The following is a 10470-nucleotide window of genomic DNA, read 5'->3' as shown; positions in this document are numbered from 1 at the left end:
ACTGGGACTGGGATCAGTTTCCAGGGTTTAGCAATAGTTTGCAACACGTGTGTGATTTCCAGCGAGCTGTGTGACAAGAAGCGGCCAGGCTGCCGCAGCAGCGGGAGGGAAGGGCTGCGCTGGGTTTGCCAGGGCCCTGCCCCAGGCAGAGCTCCTCGGGGTGAGAGCCGCCTGCGCCTTGGAATTTGCATTGTAGGGAATAACTTCATTGCCCGCGTGTACCTGGGGAAACATTCCTGGGGGATCCTTTCTGTGCGTGCTGCGAGCGGGTCCCCGGGGAGCTGCCCTGGGATCTGCGTGCAGGCTGTTGTGGTTGTGGGTCCCTGGCTGTGCCTGTCCCTGCAGCAGGGTGCCCTGGGGGCCAGGCTGGGCCCCGTGCCCGCCCCAGACTGTGCCAGGGCTCCCGGGGGCTCCGGGGGTGCTGCTCACGCCCCTGGTTCTGTCCCCAGTTTCAATGTGCTTTGAAAAGCGCCCTGCACCCGGCTCCTGCTGCTTGCCCTCCCGCCCGTGCTCCCCCAGCCCCTGGGCTTGCCCATTCCCAGCCCCCCGGCCCTGGATGCTGCTCCTGCTCCTCCTGCTCTGGGGAGGCTCCGGCAGAGCCCAGGTGCCACCCCGGGGCTGCTGCCACACGAAAAGCCAAGTTCCCAGCCTCTCCTGACAGCAGCGCTGAGGGAAGGAACGGAGTGGATGAGTGAGTGGCCTCCCACCTGGAAAATACCTTTTCTGCCTCCTGCATTGAAACCATCCCGCTGTGAGCCTTAATACTTCTTCTGCAGCTCTAGGAAATACAATAATAGGTTGCACATTCAAACCAGCTGCTCGTTTATTTTTTCAACTGCCTCTGAAAAATGCCTGTAATTAGGAAAAATCTATAACAAGAAGTACAAACAAATCAATGTCTTTCATTAGCCACAAAGAGTCGGCACTCTGCCTTCACTGCGGCTTTATTAAATTAGAATAATGAAGCAGAAGCCATAGAAAGCAAAACAAGAGCTTTGGAAAGGGCTGAAAATACACAGATGTCAGGTTAGAAACACGTTTCAAATTTAAGCGTGAAGCTGTAAACACATTTGCTTGTGCTGCTCTGATGCCTCCTCTGCAAGGCTGTGGGAACCTAAAAGAATATATATATATATATATAGGAAATATATATATATGAAATATATATCTATATATTCATATATATTTATATGTAATTTTATATATTTATACATATTTATGTATTTATATATTTCAATATTTCAATATTTACATTTATATTTATATTTTTCCTCCTACTTCCCTATGAAGGGGATTTAATCTCCTCTGCCAAGACCCTTTGCTCGTGCAGGAGGGTGTCAGGATGTGCAGCCAGGAGCCTCCCCCAGGTGTGATCCCTGCCCACATCCTCCCCTCCTGGCCTGGCTCTGTCCTCGTTCTGGGCACACACAGGATCAGCAGTCCTGGGACAAAGCACGGACAGGCTGCTCAAGGACCTTGCAAGCACCAGAATAAACCAATTTTCATGCGTTTTGCTCTTTCAAAGATCATTTTCTCCTATTTGTTTCTGCCATGTGGTAGTTAGCTGCTTTCAAAAATAAACCAAAACCAACCTTTTCATTATCAGCAGAAAATACTTTCAAAAATCTTCACCTGTGTCTTTTCTAATGCAGAGCTGTAAGCTGGAAAAAGAAGTCTTGCCCTTAATTTCCCTTAAATGGAAATTAAACAGAAGGGCTGTGGGGTTGGGGCAGGGTGGGCAGGGTACGTCAGCCTGGCAGGGCTGGCTGGAGAGTAGCTGTAAATCGCTTATTGCTGGCTTATTTCAGGATGTAAATCGCTTATTGCTGGCTTATTCCAGGCAGGATTTCTGCAGCCCGGGTGTGTGGAGCCGTGTTTGTGCCCTGCAGTGCCCTCCTCACCTGGGCTGTGTGCCTGTGTCCTGTGGGGCACCTTGGGGCTCTGCACCAGGCAGGGCTCAGCTGTGGGGACCTGACCTGGGACTGGGGCCCACACCGAGCAGGGGCATCTGAAAATGCTCAGGCTGAATTTGTCCTTGCAAAGCTGCCCTGGGGCCGGGACAGGTGCCCAGCCCGGCCCGAGGTGCTGCAGGGACGGAGCCTTGGGCAGCCTGGCCCCGGGCAGCCTCCCCGGGACTCAGCTCTCCCAAGGAATGTTTGTGTTACTGCTGAAGCACGGGCTGACAGTGCCACAAACCCCCCAGCCCAGGATAATTGAATATTCATCTCCTGCGAATTCTATTAATTCTGCGTCTCTTGTTCGCAAGAGCAAAATAATTGCTGTAATTTCATTTCAAAACCCAAAGTCAATAACCACGAGCCTGTCATTTCTCTGTGCTTTCACTGCTAGAACAGCACATTTATTTGTGCATTTCTCTGCTAAAGCCCATTTGCTCTAAGTGGCCCAGTTAACACCACCAGAGAATCCTTTACCCTGGTTTTGAAAAGCTTTTTAAAACTCTGCATTAATTTAAACAGGAAAATATAAATTAAATTATGTGGTTTGGTGAACGTTAGTTTCCCCACCCCACCCCCCACCAAAGGTTCTGCATTTTTTTTAAACAGCCCCAAAGGAGATGTGCTTTAATATTAATCAGTGCTAAAAAATAATTTTTAAAAATCAGGTTTTACCCACTAGAGAAAAGCACAGAAAAGGAGAAAAGGGATGAGGTTTAAACACGTAGCATTGGCACCTGGCATGCAGGGCAGGCATGGGGAAGCTGCTTGTCAGGGAGCTGTAAAAAGCAGGTTTGATGTTTTCTACACAACCTCCACCGCAACGGAAGGCTCGGGATCTGACCTTCCTCCTTGCCCCCTTATCCTCTCATCAGTCTTTACCAGACACGGAATTTTCTCATGAAAGAGCAGCTGCTGCTCCAGAAAGAAGGGTCACTGGGTCACTGGGTACCTCTGCCACAGAGGAATTCCTTTGGCCAGGGGCTGCTGCTGGGGCTGGTGCATCGGGGAGGGGGCGAGGGAGCAGGGACACGGCAGGGACACGGCAGGGACACCACAGGGACACCACAGGGACACCACAGGGACACCGTCTGGTCTCTCAGCTCTGCTGCCCAGACCAATGGGCAGCAGCCTGGAGGGCTGCAACCTCAGAATCACTGCTCTGCCCTGGAGGGGCCTCGGGCAAGGCTGTCCTCCCTGTTGGGTTGCTGGGTTCAGGCTGACGCGCCAGGCAAGGGAGGTGCTGCCATCCATCCATCCATCCATCCATCCATCCATCCATCCATCCATCCTCCATCCATCCATCCATCCATCCATCCATCCATCCATCCATCCATCCATCCATCCATCCATCCATCCATCCATCCATCCATCCATCCATCATCCAACCGCCCACCCATCCATCCATTATCCATCCATCCATCCATCCATCCATCCATCCATCCATCCATCATCCATCCATCCATCCATCCATCCATCCATCATCCATCCATCCATCCATCCATCATCCATCCATCCATCCATCCATCCATCCATCCATCCATCCATCCATCCATCCATCCATCCATCCATCCATCCATCCATCCCCATCCCCAGTTCACTGCACCACCAGATTTGACCTCAGAGATGTGATGTCGTTATTTGGCCCATGACCTGGGCAGGTTGATCCCACTCCTCTTTACTTTACAGCAGTGCTGAGCACTGTGGCTGCTCCTTCCTGGGCTGCAGGCAGCCTGAGGGGTTTGGCAGGGTTCCTGAGGCAGCACCCTCAGCCAAGGAGATGAAGGCTCATTAGCACCTGGAGCAGGGAGGTATTTATTTCCATTAGGCCAGCGTGGAGTGTGCCTTGCTGCCAGGCAAGCACAAACAGAGCGGGAGACAAAGCCCTGCTTCCCTGTGTTCAGCACTGGCTCATCACTCACACGCTGTTAAACCAGCTGAGCAAACCAGGCTGGGCTGGAAACAAGCAGCTTGGTGGCTCTGCCCTCCCCTCCTGGGGCCACTGCTGGCAGCCAGGCCAGCCCCAGGCACGGGGCAGCTGCAGCACCCCTGGGACAGGCAGGCAGCCCTGGCCTTGGGCACTGCCAGGGATCCAGGGGCAGCCCCAGCTGCTCTGGGAATCCCATCCCAGCCAGGAATTCCCAATTCCCAATCTCCCATCCAGCCCTGCCCTCTGGCACTGGGAGCCATTCCCTGTGTCCTGTCCCTCCATCCCTTGTCCCCAGTCCCTCCCCAGCTCTCCTGGCGCCCCTTTGGGCCCTGGCAGAGCTCTGAGCTCTCCCTGGAGCTTCTCCTCTCCAGGTGAGCACCCCCAGCTCTCCCAGCCTGGCTCCAGAGGGGCTCCAGCCCTTGGAGCAGAGTCTCCTCTGGATTTGCTGCAGCAGCTCCACGTCCCCTCTGTGCTGGAGGCCCCAGGGCTGGATGCAGCACTCTGGGTGGGGTTGCTGCTGCAGAGGTGTCACTCCTGCTCCTCCTGCCCGTGCCCAATTGTGGGCTAAATTTGAACTTAGTTCCTGTCCAGCCTGTTCCTGTCCATCGGGCTTCTCACCAGAACAGGATAAAACACCTCAGTCTATAGTTTGCAATGCCAGTGTCAGGCATGGGGGAATCAGTCTGCCAAGGGAAACCCAGAGCTCTGTGCCAGGGCGCTGCTCCTGGGCATGAAGGATGAGCTGTGCTTTAGGAACCCCCCGTGACACAGAATGGTTTGGGGTCGATCCTCATCAGATCCATCCCTGCAGATCTGGGAGTGCAGTTCTTTTACCTGCCCCGTTTATAATTGATCTCACTTCATTTAGAAATCAAAGCAGCCAAGAGGAACTCACAGAGGAGGTTCTGCCTTCCCACCCGCCAGTTTGCTGTGGTTCCAAGTCAGTGCTGATCTTGCCCCCCCACTAAATATGAGACTTTAAAATCAATCATTAATAGCTTTAAAAGGTTTGTACGGCAACAACCCGGCTCACTCATGTTTGAACATTAACAGATGTATTTTTCCTTAACAGTGGGTTCTTTTAGTCAAATTCTAGAGGTTATAAAAAGGATTATCTATGCCAGTGATTTTTTTTCAGGTACATTTTTAGACTGGGCTCATGGAATAAGCTCCTGAAGCTCCAAATTGAAAAGACAAAGGTTAATCCCTTAAGAGCTGGATAAACAATCAGTCATTAAGGGATGGAAAGCATTGGCACAGGGCGAGCAGAGGCCGGAGGGCAGCAGGGGAGGATGTGCCTCACCTGGCTGTGGGTGCCAAGTCCTGCTGCCAGGGGTGCGGGGTCCCGGTGCCACAGCAGGGGCGGGGGGCCATGGCTCAGGCTGCGAACCAGATGGGTTTGTTCGTGTTTGGCATTTCAGCAGCGAGGAGGGAACGCGGGCACAGAGGGTCCCTGCAGCAGGGCAGCCCCAGCACTGCAGAGCTGCAGCTTGGGCAGCTCCAGCTAAAGCTGAGCTTCAGGGGCTGCCCCTGTGCTGGAAATGGCCTTGGGGAGGAGTGCCAGGGCTCTGCTTCCAGGGAGGGCTAGGCTGGTGTGTCTTTTCCTGCAGGATTCGCTTTGAGGGTTTTATTTCAGGTACTGATGTGCCTCTGTGGTTGTTCCTCGGCATCACCTCCTTCCTCACCATCACTGGAGCTGCTGAGCTTCCCCTTCGGCTGTCATGTGCAGACAGAAGCATCCCTGAGGTCAGCCTGGAGGTGCACACAAGGGCTCTGAGACAGGAGCACATTCATGTGCTGCGTTTCAGCCCAGGGGCAGCACCGAAACCAGCCGAGAGCATCGGGTCCTGAGAGACAGGACAGGGAGCAGCCCCAGTGACGAGGGGTGGCTGTGCCCCACGCTGTGCCCCACACAGGGGTGGCTGTGCCTCACACTGTGCCCCACACCGTGCCCCACACAGGGGTGACTGTGCCTCACACTGTGCCCCACACTGTGCCCCACACAGCCCCGGGAGGAAGGAGGCCAGAGCAGCCAGGGACAGAGAGCTGCAGCATAATGAGGGAGGGAACAATAGCTGGGAAAGGATAAAAAGATCTGGCTGTGGAGACAGCAGTGCAGAGGTGTTGCTCAAGGTGCTCCTACCCCCATCTGCTTCAAACCCGTTGGAAGAGAGCTCAGAAAAGGGGGCTTTTAATGCTCAGTTTAAACTCCTGACATTTCTTTGTCATTACTGCATTTTCAGATATTCCTGAAATAAAATAAAAGTGAGAATTGGCATCAGGCTAAAAATCAGGATCCATTATGTGGCAGCACTAAACTGAACGATTTGATTCCCATTTCCAGCACTGGTATTCTCCAGGCCATTCCTTCCCCTAATTAACCCTTGGGCAGGAATGGGAGGCAGCGAGGGCGGGCAGTTTGCAGACAGACAGACAGACAGACAGACTGCTGTGAGGGATGGAAGGCAGAGCTGGTGCTGGGGGCAGGAGGGGGCTCCACCTGCCGGGACCACTTGGGTCTCACCCTGGCAGCCAGGGAGCAAGGGCGGCGGGAATTGCACCTGCCCTGCTCTTTGTTTGCCGTGCTTTGTGCCAGCAGGGCCACAGCCGGTCCTTGCGCCCATCAGACTGAGCCAGGAGGGATCATTGCCGGGAGCTGCGGGCGCTCCAGGCCGGGCACAGGGGAGCAGGGTGGTGTCGGAGCTCAGTGCATCCCTCTGGTGTCCAGAGTTCCCAAGGACCCCGCCGGGGGGCTCGGAGACCCTGGCACACAGCCCAGAGCACCTGGGGATTTGATTCTGACCCCTGGAGCAAGTTACCAGCTTTGTATGAGGACATGAAAGTCACAGAGGTTTGAATAGTGTAATAATAAAATTATCACAGGGTGAAAATGTAGATTTTGGGATTTTTGGTATGGGGGTTGTGGGGACAAGATGGAGGAACTTGGGCGGAACAGATCGGGAGGAAATGTGGGCAGGGGAGGCAGGAAGGAGGAAGGATGGCAGCTCCGGAGGGGTTTGGGAGCAGCAGCAGGAGGCACCTCCACCAGCTTGGATCTGGGGCTGTGGCTGCACTGAAGGATGATGTTCTGGGCTCTCACCTCTCATTGCAGTACTGCCCTCTGATTTCACTGTCTCAGCTTGGGAAAGCTCTCTCAGACCAGCTTTAACAGCTCTTTTATGAGTTAGGCATCTGAAACTGTGCCTGATTTTAGCTGTTCGAGGTTTTGAGGGTTGAGAAGACTTATTTTAACCAAATAGAGCACCTGATCAAATCTACCCTAAAGCATCAATAAACTATTTTGCCAACATTTAAACAAATATATAAAGAACTATCAAAAGGGAAATTTAATTGAAAATCCAATATGAACGTATAGCTAATATTTGCTAAACATCAGCAGATGATGTTTGCTATGATGTGATGCTGATGCAGTGACAGGTGTGTTCTGAGCTCTATTTGACTTCTTCTGTCCCGGGCTGGGCTGCTGCCCCCGCTTGTGCCCCCATGAGGAGCCTCGCAGGGCTGGAAGGAGGCCCCTGCAGGGTCCCACTGATCCTCAGCAGTGCCTACCAGCAGCTGGGTCACAGCTTTGGTCACAGCGCCTCAGAGGCAGCGCCACATTCACTCCCCCTATGCATTAGCTAGCAAATTCTTAATTGAAATATTTAATTTTGTCTCCTCTGGTATGTGATCTGTTTGTCTTCTTGGTCATTTGAGGAAATTGTATAATGCGAGTATTAATGTGCTATCAAACCGCCTCAGCTGAATTGTCTGTCTAGGCCAGGAGCTGAACAAAAGAGCTTTTCTACTGAGGATAGTAATTTCAGTTTAAATGGCCGTATAGGAAGAAGGCAAGATTGCTCCCTGCTGTAATTAGAACGAGTTTTCCAGGATCCTGTGTTATCTTTAGGCTCTGGAAGTGTAGTTGCTCTACTGGGATTAATAACTCACCTCCATTAACTGCAATTATTGCTGTGCTGTGTTGCTATCACAAACCATTTGCATATTCTGGAATACAGAAGGGACTCCAGAACAGCTTCATTATCCTTGTTGGTTTATAACATTAAAAAGGCCAAAAGGGAGAAGCAAAGCCCTCTGGGGGAGCACTCTGTGGGGCTCCCATGGGACCCCAGCCTGGCCTGCTGGACACTGCCCAGCATCCCCTGCTGACCACAGAGCCACCACCTTGTCCCCAGGGCACAGCGCTGCCCCCGTGCCCCAGAGCTCACACCCTGTGGCACTCTGCCTCCCCGGGGCACACACATGCTGTGTGAGACCCAGTTAATGAGCCCAGGAACAGCTTCTGCTTTCCAGACAGCAGAATGTCAGCTCAGACATGAAAACGCAGAGAGGAGCCGGCTCCTGTTGCGCTGGAGGGCAGGGAGCTGCTCCCAGGCCGCAGCAGGCACAGGAGAGTCCCTGCAGGGCTGGAGCACAGCGCCATGCTGTCACCTCCAGCATGGGGACTCCGCCACTGCCCTGGCAGCTGTGCCAGGCTGCACAACCCTCTGGGTGAAGGAATTTCCCCTGCTCAGCCTCAGGGTCCCCTGGCAGAACCGGGGTTTGTTTCCCCTGGGTCTGCTCCCCCTGCCCTCACCTGGGCATGAACTCCTTCCCGCACCAGAAGAGCCCCTGGGCTGCCCTGGGCCGCTGGGTCCCTGGGGCTGGTGCAGAGCTGCCCACCAGAAACCTGCCCTTCTCAAGGGGAAAGGGGAATATTGTGCGGTAAAGGGAATATTGTAAAGTATTTCCTACACTGCAGGCAGAAGTATTTTAAAATGAAATAAATTGTATTTTGGGCTCCCCGTGGAAAGCCTGCAGGGTGTATAAAGGAGTGCTGGGAAGAGATGCTGTCTTCTGTGGCACATGAAAAAGGAATAAAAGAAGCTTCAGGAACTGAAGAAAGAAAACAATGTGGTAAATTGTTGTTTGACCTAAAAAGTTTCCTGAGGTGAAGACGAATGGAGCTCTCCAGAAGCCAATAGGTAGGCCACAAGCCAACTGAGGTAAAGTGTGAAACAGGCGTTTTTGCAGCAGGTAAGGTGTCCTGTGGTGGGGAGTTGAGAGCAGCTCAATCTCCAATCTCTGTGCTCACCCCACAATGTCTGTGCTCACCTGTCCTTTCCAGCAGCTCTCCCGAGTGACATGCAGCATGCCCTAAACCCTCTGTGTGTATATATGTATACATTTTCCCTCTCTATGGGCAGGTGTTGGGGTGACCACTCACCAGGGTCCTTTCCAGCAGCCCTCAGCCTGCGCCTGGCCTGGGCCCCTTCTGGTACCAGCACACCCTGAGATGCTGGCGTCTGAGCCTTCTGATAACCAGCACCAACAGGTAGAAGCAGCTGGATGCAGGAGCAGCCTGTTCCTTCACACTCCCCCACACCACAACAGCTCAGCACTAATTGGACTGACTGGGAATTTCCATTTGTGCTCCAGCACACTTTCGTTCCTCGTTAGGGATATATCATCCGTTTGGGTTAAATCAGCTGGTAGTGGAACAAAACATTCAGTTTAATGGAAATCAGTGGTATAAAATCCCAGATTTTGCAGAAAATGCATTAAGAGGCAAAGCTGGAAGGAATTCAGCTCCAGCTCTACCAGACAGAAACCAAGTCAGCTCCAGGCATATGCTGGAGCGATGGAGGAAAAGGTGCTAATGCAACATGCTTCGTGTTGTGCTCCAAAATAAGAACAGCTCGGCGTGGCAAGCAGGAAGGCACTCGTTTGCTGGCTGTGGAAGGAGGCATGGAACAGCATGGCTGAGAAAAAATCTGCCTCCTTCTTTACTCATGTGTTTGGACCTTTTGCAGCTGAAGCACTGCAGCCAGAATGTGCGAGCTGCTGCAGCCAGGATGTGAGATCTCCATTCCCAGCAGGCTCAGAAGGGCCATGCTGAGGGCAGGGACGAGCTGCCTGGACAGCACAGGCTGCTCGGCTGCAGGGATTTGCCACCAACCCTGCCGGGGCAGGGAGGCAGCTTGTGCCTGTAATCCATGTCAGCCACCATCACACCCAGAGTCTGTTCAGCGGCCCACCCTTCCCTAGAGCCATTGAAAAATGAGATGACACTCAGAACAAGGTTACAGGGATGACTCAGGTATCTTGGAAAATCCTGCCCTGGCAGGGAAGACTGAATAAATTGTGGTCTCCGACCAGATTATAAATCTGGGCTTGGAGTGTGTAGTAACAGATCAAGAGTACTGCAGGTGAAGAATGGGAAGGATGGATTCAGTACAGAGCACTTCTGCCTTCAGGTGTTTGCACCTTTGTGTTCATCCTTCAGCACACACACTGGTACCTCAGGAATGTCCTGTCAGTCCAGCTGCCACCTCTCCATGCAGCCATGGATTCCCCAGGGGTGAATGTCTGTCATGTCAGCGTTCCCCCTGAGGCCAGCGTGGCCTGCAGGTGCCTGGGCAAGCACAGCACATGTGGAACATCCCCCGGGCTGAGCACCATCCTCCGGGCTGAGCACCCTCCTCCAGGCTGAGCACCATCCTCCGGGCTGAGCACCATCCTCCGGGCTGAGCACCATCCTCCCTGCAGCTCAGCCTCCTGCTGCTGCTCTAGCTGTGCCTGCAG

Source organism: Geospiza fortis, unplaced genomic scaffold, assembly GCF_000277835.1.
Source record: "Geospiza fortis unplaced genomic scaffold, GeoFor_1.0 scaffold172, whole genome shotgun sequence".
NCBI classification, from domain to species: Eukaryota; Metazoa; Chordata; class Aves; order Passeriformes; family Thraupidae; genus Geospiza; species Geospiza fortis.
The sequence above is the reverse complement of the archived record's forward strand: the minus strand, read 5'-3'. Positions refer to the sequence as shown.